Source organism: Benincasa hispida, chromosome 12 (genome assembly GCF_009727055.1).
Source record: "Benincasa hispida cultivar B227 chromosome 12, ASM972705v1, whole genome shotgun sequence".
NCBI lineage: Eukaryota > Viridiplantae > Streptophyta > Magnoliopsida > Cucurbitales > Cucurbitaceae > Benincasa > Benincasa hispida.
In genome coordinates this window covers 46,438,515-46,451,686 of record NC_052360.1, presented here as the reverse complement: position 1 = coordinate 46,451,686, position 13,172 = coordinate 46,438,515, and positions in this window count along the sequence as shown.

Sequence of the window (13,172 nt, the reverse complement as noted above, 5' to 3'; positions counted from 1 at the left end):
TCCCATTCTCATCTAGAAGTCTCACGTAAACAACCTTACTCCGTGGCTTATTGATAACTGGCAGAAATCATCAGTTATATAAGCCTTTTATTTAGAGATTATGAGGGCTATACAGGTAGAAAATGCATGTGATATATATTAGGAATTTGTGAAAATTTTGAGTTTTGTGTCGATAAGCACCTAAAACCTCACTGACCCAATATTATGCATTATTTCGTGCCAAAGCGTCTATTTTTGTAGCTATCGCAGGAATCAAACGCATGCGTTTTGTAATAAGCAATCATAGACAAACGCATGCGTTGAAGCCAGGCACCGTAAAGACGAAACGCAGACGGCAACTCCATGCATCCAACGCATGGAAGTTGCATAAACGCATGCGTCCAACACATGAAGAACGTGGTGAACAATAGAAATTGCGGCCACGAAGTGACGGCCATAATAGAAGATCGCAAGATGGAATAGACAACGCGTTTGATAACTTCAGCTAAATTAAGCTCGGACGCATACGGGAGTATCAACAAGATAAGGCGATGTGACATGCCCATACCACGACAAAAGTAGAATGAGCCATACTTCATCATTACAGCCTGTCGGCGTCCAAATTCTATAAATAGCCCTTTGAGACCTTCATTTTTGAGACATCCGAGCTTCTGCCTCAAGGCAGAAGTTTGTGATCACAGATGAGAGCTTGAAAGAGATTTCCAGTGAGAATTCTTCATCTCCACAACCCAGGACCGAGTGACGATCGGGAGCATTCACCGAGATAGAGCTCGAGAGAGACATCTCCACCATTCCAACATGGCACCACCGGCAGTCTAATTTTTATTCTTATTCATCGCCTCAAACGCATCACCTCACAAATATTATTGAGTGGCAAGTCCCCGTGTTCGACCTCGGATTACCCGAGAAACTTGCATTTTTGTTATACTTGGCGCAAGCGTAAGAAAACTTGTGATAGGAATGCATGATCATTGCATGCTAAGATTAACGCATTATCATTCCGACGCATGACCTCAGATGCATGAGAGCAAACGCATCAGTTATGTCTAACGCATGATTTCATGTTCAAACCCATCAGTCCTTAAATGATAAAAATAAAACAAGAACAAAACGCGTCCATAAATTAGTCCCAACAAGTTTTTGGTGCCGTTGTCGGGGACTTGGCAGCTAATGTTTTGTGAAGTTTTTGTGTTTTCGTAGGCACCCTTTCAGTCTTAGGCGTATTGTAGATTATGCGACCAAGCTGCAAACAATATTTAAAGTATAGGCAATGCGTCGAAATTCAAATATTGACCCCGAGATAGAAAGGCTATCTGTCGCATGAGCTGGAAGCAGTCTTAGACGCATGTCAACCATCATGCATCCAACAATTGCTGGAAGCTCCAATGGTCAGGGCAAGCCATTGACCCAAGCAGTTGAGAGCCATCTCCTGCGTGGGAGACTCCTCTCTAATTTCTCCAGGGACGTCTTCTACTCTATCTTTTACATTGCTTTCTTAGTTTAGTTTATATTTTTATTTATTGTTATTTTGGATATGCGACTGCTTCCTTGGTTGTGGTGCGTTTGCTCCTTGTAGGTGCGATAATAACTCTCCTCGGTGCGCAGTTACAATGGAAGAATCCTCCACATCCTTCAAACGCATAGCTTCAATCGCATGAACTCCAACGTATTGTCGCATGCGTTATTCTACTTAAGGTTCTTTTCTTGTTATCTTTTATGCATTATCCTTTTGGAATTCTCCTTGTCTGACTGCGGTTCTTTGCGATGTGTCTATAATGGTAAAAATAATTCACCGCATCCTCTAACTAGTATCGCAAGTCACCCCATACTTTTAATAGTTTCTTCAAATTGTGAAAGTCTATAGTTGTATTGTGTGCAAACCTTTGCTCAAACATTTGTTATCACATTCCTATTAAGTTTGTTTTCAGCTTATAGTGAGAACGCTGCCACCCTCTAAGTTTGGGGGGTGGCAGTAGTCTTGGAGAATTGCGTTCATCACATTACGGTCATTTCCTTAAAAAAAAAACTTTTGAAAATAACAACTCCACTGTCAATGCAATGGGGAAATCCATGTTGATAAGAGTTAAGTTGTGAAAGGCATTTACCCGTAGTTGGATGTCTGCATGACACCCGTGGGGGCAAGCCTTAACGAAGGTAAATCGCCAGGATCGACGCATCAGCGCAACTCCTCTGTCTGGCGCAAGCCAAATTAAGCAAGACATGAGTTGAGTTGAATATGGAACGCAACCAAAGTTGGATGCCCGCATGACACACGTAGGGGTAAGCCAAAACGAAGAGTGTAACCAGGTTCAACGCCGCATTCGAATAAGTAAACACATAAGCTTGAATTGTTTTAAACGAACGCATTCTCATGAGCTGAACGCAAAGTTGTAGAGAATGAATAAAAAGTTTTTGAGCAAGGGCTTGCCAAATTTCAACTTAGAAAAGATCTCTTTGAAGAAGCAACCAAAGTAGAGAAGGGCATTACATCCATGGTTAGAGGTACGAGTTAATTATATTCTGAAAAGCTGGTCATCGCAAAGGAACGCCGGAAGGTGAGTTAAGAATCTCTTGAGTGTAACGCATGCTTGAGGACAAGCATGATTCTAAGTTTGGGGAGGTGATAACTGGCAGAAATGCCAGTTATTATTAGCCTTTTATTTAGAATTATGAGGGCTAACAGGTAGAAAACGCAGTGATAATACTTAGAATTTGTGAAATTTGAGTTTTGTGTCGATAAGCACCTAAAACCTCACTGACCCAATATTATGCCTTATTCCATGCCAAAGTGCCTATTTTAGTAGCTATCGCAGGAATCAAACGCATGCGTCTGTAATAGGCAATCACAGACAAACGCATACGCTGAAGCCAGGCGACCACAAAAGACAAATGCAGACGACAACCCCATGCATCCAACGCATGGAAGTTGCGATAAACAAATAGAAATTGCGGCCACGAAATGCCAGCCATAATAGAAGACCGCAAGATGGGTAGAACCCGTTGATAATTTTAGCTAAATTAAGCTCGGATGTATACCTTGGGAGTATCAATAAGATAAGGCAATGTGACAATGCCCATACCACGACAAAAGCAGCAGTGAGCCATACCTTCATCATTATAGCTGTCAGCATCCAAATTCAATAAATAGCCCTTGAGACCTTCATTTTGAGACATCCGAGCTTCTGCCTCAAGGCAGAAGTTTGTGATCACAGATGAGAGCTTGAAAGAGATTTTCAGTGAGAATTCTTCATCTCCACAACCCAGACCGAGTGACGATCGGAGCATTCACCGGAGATAGAGCTCGAGAGAGACATCTCCACCATTCAACCATGGCACCATCGGCAGTCTTGACGCAGAGTCCTCATCTCCCTTCTAATCTCTATATTGTATTACATTTTAGCTTGAGATATTAAGATATTTTGTGATCAATGCAAATCTTACTTTCTTCATGCCGTTTTCTTCATCATCATCATCTCTATCATAGTTTATCTTCAGCGTTTATTTATTAAAGTCAATCGCATGCTTAATTGTGTAGCCTAGAGATAATATGCATGTAGCAACCCACCGAGAGGTGTGCGTTGTGCAAGTATAAGTGAGTTAATCCTCTTTGCTTGGTGAAAGGCTGTGGCAACATCTGTCTATGAGATGTTGCCTTGCTTGTCTATAAGTTAAATAGATGCATCTAACTACCTGAGAAGGTAAGAGATGGAACGCACTAAGCAAGGTTCGTATTGTTCCTATAGATAGGCACAATCTTATGCTCGACGCAACCATGCACTATAGAGATATAGTCATGCGGCTGACCACCTAGAGGTGTGATGCATTAGTGCAACGAGCTGGGATTACTAGGGCGATTTAAGATAGTAAACGTTATTATGCGTTATTGGTGGTTATGTCTCTATTTATTCTCAATGCAAGTCTTCTATTGCTCATTCTGTTTAGTTAGGAGTAGGAGTAGTGTGTAAAACATTTAAACCTTCTTCGCTTTATTTTTATTCTTATTCATCTTCTCAAACGCATCACCTCACAAATATTATTGAGTGGCAAGTCCCCGTGTTCGACCTCGGATTACCCGAGAAACTTCCATTTGTATTATACTTAGCGCAAGCGTAAGAAAACTTGTGATAGGAACCCGTGATCATTGCATGCTAAGATTAACGCATCATCATTCCGATGCATGACCTCAGACGCATGGGAGAAAATGCATCAGTTATGTCTAACGCATGATTTGATGATCAAACCCATCCGTCCTTAAATGATAAAAATAAAACAAGAACAAAACGCGTCCATAAATTATTCCCAACACTTATGAACCCTTATGTGGTCTTCTTCCAAAAAGATAGCATTTGTTGAAACAAACACTTTGTCCTCACTCGAATCATAGAAGTATCCACCCCTCGTTTCCCTAGGGTAGCCTACAAAGAGGTAAACTTTCGGACGCGGTTCCAACTTTTTTGGATTAGTCACAAGCACATGTGTCGGATAACCCCAAATCTTAAAGTGGCATAAACTACCTTTACGACCTCTCTATAGCTCAAAAGCTATTTCAGAAACACTTTTCAAGGGAACGTTGTTTAGAATATAACATGCAGTCTCCACTGCAAAACCCCAAAACGAGTCTGGAGGATGAGCATAACTCATCATAGACTGAGCCATGTCCAACAAGGTTCTGTTTCTCCTTTCCGATATCCCATTCTGCTGAGGTGTACCTGGGGCCGAGAGTTGGGACGCAATCCCATGTTCTATCATATAGTTCTGGAGTTGGAGGTCCATATACTCTTCACCACGATCAGATCGTAGTGTTTTTATCTTTTTACCTAACAAGTTTTCAACTTCAGCCATTACTCCTTGAACTTTTCAAGGGCTTCATACTTACGTTGCATTAAGTAGAGATACCCGTACCTTGAGTAATCATCTATGAAAGAGATGAAATATTCATGCCCATCTCGAGCCCTAACACTCATCGAACCACAGAGGTCAGAATGTACAAGCTTCAAGGTTTCCTTGGATCTGTAACCTTTTCTAGTAAAAGGTCGTTTGGTCATCTTGCCTTCGAGACATGATTCACATACCGGCAAAGAGTTTTCTTCTAAGCTCTTTAGAAGTCCACTTTTCACCAACTGCTCAATCCTGTTGAGGTTGATGTGACCTAACCTTAGATGCCAAAGATGGGTGTTTTCCTTAGGAGAAACCTTTGGTCTTTTAGCCGTTGTTGCTGTACTGAACATTTCAGTGTTAAACAAGGCTTTTATGACTAACGGCCTTAGTACATATAAGTTACTTTCCATCGAACCAAAACCAATCTCCATCCCATTCTTGAAAATAAAAATTTTATTCTCAGAAAAGGAGACGATATAACCTTATTCAATGAGACAAGAAACTGAGATTAAGTTCCTCTTGATATGAGGAACTACGAAAACATTATCCAGTAACAGATAACGTTTCTTGTCCAAAAATAACTTCAGCCTGCCTACAGCAACAGGTGAAACAACCTCACCAGTACCAACTCAAAGAGTCATCTCTCCCTATGGCAACGTTTGCCAAGAACTGAATCCTTGGTAAGAGGAACTGACGTGATTAGTAGCACCTGAATCTAGGACCCAGGTAGAATCATCATTCTCTACCAAACACGTCTCCAAGACCAATAAATCAAATTTACTGTCTTTAGACATCTTCCTCTTTTGGAAAGTAGTGGGATCTGTATCAGAACCAAAATAAGCTCCAATTGCATTTCAGAGAACATTTCTCTTCCATGAACCTCAATGGAGTCAGCAACACTTGCTTCCTCTTTCTAGAGTTTAACTTGGGAACTGACACTACTAGTTTTGTCATCCATCCCTCTATGCTCGAAAAGTAAGAACTACATTCAAACAAATCTTGCAACAAGTCCATGTCTCGCATGTAATGACCATGTTCTCAACCCTTTTGGCCAAAACATCTGGTATGCTAGCCAAAATGTGAAGTCGAGCGAATGAATTAACCTTCATCCACATCTCATATGCACTACGAACACTTCGCAGTGCATCATGGGTCGAGTCTTGAGGCCATTCCTCAACCATGAAAAATTCGAGGTCATTTACCATGAATAACGTTTTACAAGACTCTTTCCACTGTATGTAATTCGTCAAATTAAAGGCATTCAATGGAAATACAAACAAGTTGCTGAAAATAAAAGCACATTGACCTACGTTAGGTTTTAAGCAAATATCCGTGGAAAAAACAAACAACATCCAATAAGGTTTAGCAAAACTAACATAAACCTTGTGTGACATCTAGTTTTGCAATGATGCTTCAAAGGTTTAGAACAAAAGCCGTCGAAGGGAGGTCAATTATCCCTCCTCTTAATTGAGAAATTCTCAACCAGACATTAATACCAGAACAATTCTTGCTCCTATAACGACTAGCCATCATTGATTTGGTCAAAAAATCGTTAACTTATTTAACAATCTTCCGTAAGTGTGACCCACCATTGTAGGCCCTAAAGGTCCGCCCAAAGCAACCAATCCGAAGGGAAAAAAATCTGATTGGGGCAAAACCTAAAGCGACCCTATCCATTTCTGAAGTTCACCTTGATCTTGACCAACTACACAAAACCCATTTGAAGGGGGACGCCCCCAGGGCGCCACGAGGGAGTATAGAATGATCTCACGGTGCGAACCAATGACAGAGACCGTAGGACGTGTTGACACACACCCTTCACCCACTTACTATAAACACTCTCTTTGTCCACCTTGATACTGACTTATGCAAACACCATCCGAAGGGGGATGCTCCCAGGGCACCACGAGGCCAAGCATGAATCTCAGGTGTAAACATTCAGGGAGAAAGGTGAGTGCAATCATTGACATATCAGATACATCTCTTCCTCCCACTGAGTATTTTATAACCTAGGGTTTAGTTTCCTTAGAAAAAACACAGCTAAAAATTTTAACTAAGTCAATTTTTAGGTTTGCCTAAGAGTAACACCATGGATAGTTGAACAACTTCTGATCATCATCCATTAAACTTTTTAACAGGGTCTTTGACCAACTGTCGCATGCTTGCAGAAAATCTATCTGATTCACCTTTATGGGTAGGTTACCAGGTAGGGGTTTTCCATTTCCGTTAGCCTAAGTACCTTAGCCTAGACAGAACCCAACTTAGACAAAAGGTCCCTTATAGATAGGTTTAATACAATTTTAATCTTTTGTGCCAATCAATTTAGTCCTATTAAACCGATTTAAAAAAAGATTTTACTAGGTTGTTAATCCCATTAGAACCTTTGAACTTAGGTCTATCTCAATCCAATTTTAAAACCCTTTTAAAAAAAAATGAGTTCACCCTAAGTCCGCATACAAATCTTTCTTATTGATTTTAGTTCTAATTTCCTTTATAACACTTATAACAGAAACAACTAAAACCATTCACAACGCAAAGCTAACACATACAAGGCATTCATAACGTTTATAAACAGCCTAAGTGTCATGCTTCATGCATTGTCCATCCATTGCTACCTTTTTATATAACTCTTATACAAACAAGCAACGAACCAAGCAAAACATGCTTCCATTCACCCTTATACTATAACGCTTATAATATAAAGATGATGCATGAATATGCTCACTGCGTGCATAAATATAACTCTTATATTTTCATGATGTATGCACATGCTTTCTTGTAATTTCATCATGCAATATTATCACACTTATAATACATGATGCATGAATAATTGCATAACCTTAGATGGGCTTCAAATCTATATGTCAAACACTTTTCCATATAAACCACATACATATCATGATAATAAAACAAATGTTGATGAACTGGGAAAATTGCCTCAAATCCTCAAAAACTAAAGCTAACTATTACAAAAACAACGAGCCACCGATTCAAACAAGTGAATCGGGTCTTGAACCGTCCGGTCGAAGTCCGCGTCTCCATTGATCGTGTACCAAACTTACCCGCGATCGTCTACACGAAAGAACAAATGTTTTGCTCAATCGTTTACCTACGCTTCCAGAGCTAAACGATCGTTTAGCACCAATCGTGTACCTTTTACTATGTGATGAAGCATGATGTACACGATCGTGCAGCGCGCTCCGCAACACAAGCCTTATAAGATTGTCTAAATGGCTACGATGCGATGAAGCACAATCGTCTACATGATTGCTGAGCGAACGCCTTTGTATCATATACTGCGTGATCGTGTAGTCAGTAACTATGCAATGAGGCATGCTATCTACACGATCGTTTAGCGCGCGCCTTTTTCTAAATGATAGGCATCATATGCTCCCACTACGATTGTCTATCTCCAGCGTCTCCGCGATCAGTCAACCAACACTATGCGATAGAGTAAACGATTTACCCTAGCTAAACGATCGTTTAGTAAATACAACACCATTGCATAGAAAAATCTACACGATCATTTAGTTAAATCCCAATGATCGTTTACCTAAGGCTACACGACACGACCAACTCTTGATCTTCTTCTTTGTTGAGAACCGCATCCCCATGCTTCGAAACTTCATCACGAACGACTCGACTAACTCAAACACTTTGAATTATAGACTCAATTGCATGTTAATTATGCCCAAAAACGTAGGGGCCCTTACAAAATAACACTTTGTAATTTAAAGAAAGCTTTAAACAGAGGAAATTAAACTCGTAAACATTCATCAACGCCATCCACAAACGTATTTAACAATTAAACGCAATGCAAAAAACCCACCACGACGGTAAAAGAAGTTCAAAACAGAAGTGAAATTTGGAATATCAGAACAACTTGACTCTGATACCAATTGAAGGAAATCGAAACATGAGGATTTCCATGAGCAGTGGAATGATATTTCCAAATTTCATTTATATATGAACAACACAATTACAATCAAGAAACGAAAAACAATAGACTATGCGTACAACGAAATTACAGCATGCTTTTCTAAAGATCAAGGGAAGAACTACACATACCTTTGAAGACTCATCTTCAACACCCTTGATCACGAACACTCGAACACCCCGCAAGATTGCAACACTCGAATGCTCGTACACCACGACCACTACACTGCACGATCACAGCGATCTCCAAGATCACGAACACCACGAACAGCCTCCAAAAACCTCGACTGATGTCGAGTTGAGTATGACACTACCACAATGACTACCTTAGTATTCTTGATGTGAGAATTCAGAAGTGTGGGCTCCATGTGGACTTGGTTAAAGAAAGAGACCGGAGGAACAATCATGTAAACAATTGAGCAAGAGGGAGATGTTAAAGTCTATCGTATAGACGATGCCCAATCGTTTAACAAATACTATGCAATCGTTTAGCTCATCGGCCAGCTGAATGACTATCGTATAGAAACGTTCCATGATCATCTAGTCTCTCTTCAGCTGTTGTTTAGTAAATTATATTTACTTGACGGCATTTTCGTGAGAACTTTCCAAGAGTAGAAACTCTCTCAAATCAACAACTTCTAAATTTAGGAAAACATTTTTCCTTTTATCTCACAGTTACCATGAAACCACCAATAACCTCCCACTATTGGCTATTAGTGAAAAAGAGATAATTATCCAATAATAATATTATTATAAATACATATGGTAACCAATTTACTATACTATATTTATACCCTATAGTTTTAATATTTCATCTCATGAAACATATAAACCATAGCTCTTTTTCTATTTCATGATACTTAATGTAAATCTCATTTACACTAATCCTCCACTAGATGTATCTCATACATCACACCGATCATATCATATATAATCAAATTACCTCTTGTCAATTTGAACATTTCAAATCAACACCAAGAACTAATTCTCAACTTGAATCAATTGAGCTACCAAAGGGACCTTATGGACCTGTAGCTCGAAGCTCCAATGGTACGTGAATAATTGACTAAACTCTTTAGTCATGGGATCCACCATCCGTTAACTGTGAGGCACTCCACTAAAGACCGACAGCTTAACTCTTCTTACCACAGATATATTATATGTCCATCTTAACCAATCAACAGTGCAATAACCCTTCACAGATCACTCGTAAGTACAACTCGGCCAATAACCTTTAGGCCCCTGTAGTTACATCTAACTTCTTAAGTACCATTGATCCTTCTAATGAACATAAGTTGTAGTCCTACTATGACTGAGTCCTCTCTTCTAAAGAGAAGTTGTGGCCACTATGTTCAAGCCCCGAAATCAGCCCCTAAAAGAGCAATCTATCTACTTACCCCTGCTTCTGGGAAGGAGTGAATTCCATCTTGTGTAACTGAGTTCCCAGCTCCCAAATCAGACAATTCCCCAAAAAGGTAGGCATGTTGAGTTGGCAATCTGGCCACTCTCACCCATACTAATCAATGGACCACCCTCAAAGGCAGGAGTTCCCAAAACACGTAGGATTGAGGTCATGTCACGTATGGTCGTTTAGGTGAGATGTAAGTCTCCAGTATCAACAGCGTTATATACAGAGACGAATCATCTCGTGGTCCGATCTTATACAAACTCTTTGTATAGGACATCTCTGCTCGTATTTCTCCACATGAGTGGTCAGGATCTACCATATGTAGTAGTTCACAACACTTGCAAACCTCTACAAAGCGGGTCGTATCCGTAGTGTCATCAGGATCAGGAATCCTTCTTTAATCCTTATACTACAGACCTATTTAGATTATCACTTAAGGTATGATTCACTTGTATATCTCATATACATGCTTAAGTTTACATACGATAACCATGGAGCTTTGTTTATTGGATATGAATAAATGTCTAAATGAAATAACTCTTATTCTATTCATAACAATGTGTATAAATTACAAACAACGAGACTCCCAGAGAATTAGAACACCAATCCCAACAAAACCTATAGGTTGTAAATGGATCTACAAGAGAAAGCGAGACCAAACTAGCAAAGTGCAAACCGATAAAGCCAAACTTGTGGCGAAAGTTTTACTCAAAAAGAGGGGGTTGACTATGAAGAAACCTTCTCTTCTGTTGTCATGATAAAATCAATAAGAATAATTTTATCCACTATCGCATGTTATGACTATGAAATATGGCAAATGGATGTCAAGACAGCTTTCTTGAATGGTATCTTAATGAAAGTATTTTCATGTCTCAACTAGAAGGGTTCATTGAATAGGGTTAAAAACAAAATATTTATAAGTTTAAAAGATCCATTTATGGGTTAAAACAAGCTTCTAGATCCTGGAATATAAGATTTGACACTGCGATCAAGTCTTATGACTTTAAATACAATGTTGATGAACCTTGTGTATACAAGAAAATAGTCAACAAATCTATAGTTTTCTTGGTCCTTTATGTTGATTATATCTTGCTCATTGGGAATGAGACAAGTTTCTTTGTTGACGTAAAGAGATGGTTAGCATCACAATTCCAAATGAAAGATTTGGGAGATGTTCAATACGTTCTTGGGATCCAAATTTTTTGGAATCGCAAGAACAAAACCCTAGCACTATCTCAAGCATCTTATATTGACAAAATATTGTCAAGGTATAATATGCAAAATTCCAAAAAGTGTATGTTACCTTCTAGACATGGAATTCATTTTTCGAATGAGCAGTGTCCTAAGACACCTCAAGAAGTTGAGGAAATGAAAAGAATTCCATATGCATCAAAAGTTATGCTATGTTGGGTACACGTCCTGACTTATGCTTTGCAATTGGAATCGTCAGTAGGTTCCAATCTAACCCTGGACACAGTCGTTGGGCTGCTATCAAGAATATCCTCAAGTATCTCCGGAGAACGAGAAACTATATACTTGTGTATGGACCTAAGGATTTGATCCATACAGAATACACTGATTCTGATTTTCAGACTGATGTAGATTCTAGGAAATCTACTTCAGGATCAGCTTTTACTCTTAAAGAATGAGCTATAGTATGAAGAAACATCAAATAAAGTTATATAGCTGACTCCATGATGGAAGCAAAATATGTAGCAGCATGCGAAGCAGTTAAAGAAACAGTGTGGCTGCGCAAGTTCCTGTCGAATTTGAAAGCAGGTCTAAATATGTATCTGCCCATTACCCTATATTGAAACAACAACGATGCAGTTGTCAATTCCAAGGAACCAAGAAGTCACAAATGTTTAAAACACATCGAAAGAAAGTACCATCTCAACAGAGAGATAGTACACTGAAGAGACGTGATAGTCACGAAGATAGCCTGAGAAGATAACCTTGCTAATCCATTTATGAAGGCTATCTCGGCTAAAGTGTTTGAGGGCCATTTGGTCGGATTAGGACTACGAGCATCATAATCTAGGGCAGGTGGGAGAATGACAAAGGGTATATGGATGCCCTAGTTTATTGTATTTTCTCTTTATTTTTTCTCAACATTGTAAAACATTATATTTATATGTTTTTCTCACTGGAGTATTAGCAGAGTATTTATAGTTATACTCCTCTAGTCTAATCTTATGTTAATGATTAATGTTGGATGCGACTTTGGCTCTACTAACTCATAACCCACTAATCATCAAATGGGTTAGTTTTCGCTTAAGTCCACATCTTTCTCCCAGGGTGGAGAGCTTATGTTTTGGATCCCAATCATATGTTTTCATAACATGTTGCATGTGATTGTCACGGCAAGATGAGCCGTTTATCATCACGATAGGTGTCAAGTGGAAGTGCAGTGATGTATGCAGCTGAGGCATCCTAACAGACCGGTAGACTTGAACCTTGTTCCTACATGACCCGATCAATTCGATTAGGGCTCCCACTTTGTTAATCACATCGTTAACAACTTGCTGCTCAAATATAATATCCTCCATAAGGTGGCCACCGCATACCATCCACAGACAAATGGTCAAGCTGAAGTGTCCAACAGAGAAATCAAGCTGATATTAGAGAATCTGGTAAAGCCTTCACGAAAAGATTGCCAACGAAGCTGGACGATGCCTTTGGCTCAGGATTAAGATCGAGTTATCCTAGGTCATTTTAGTTTGAAATAGTCAGTTTTAACAGTAAACGGTCGTTATAAAGAAAAATGATTATTTCGAGGTCCTGGTCTTATGCAAACTCATTGCACAGGATGCCTCCACTCACAACCCTTCTCCGAAAGCTCCGCGGGACCACCTACCACTAGTCTTCGACCGGAGGGGTTTATTGCACAAAAACGCCGGGACGCAGGCCCCCGAAGAGGCAAATGATATGCGAGCGTCTCATCGTCTAC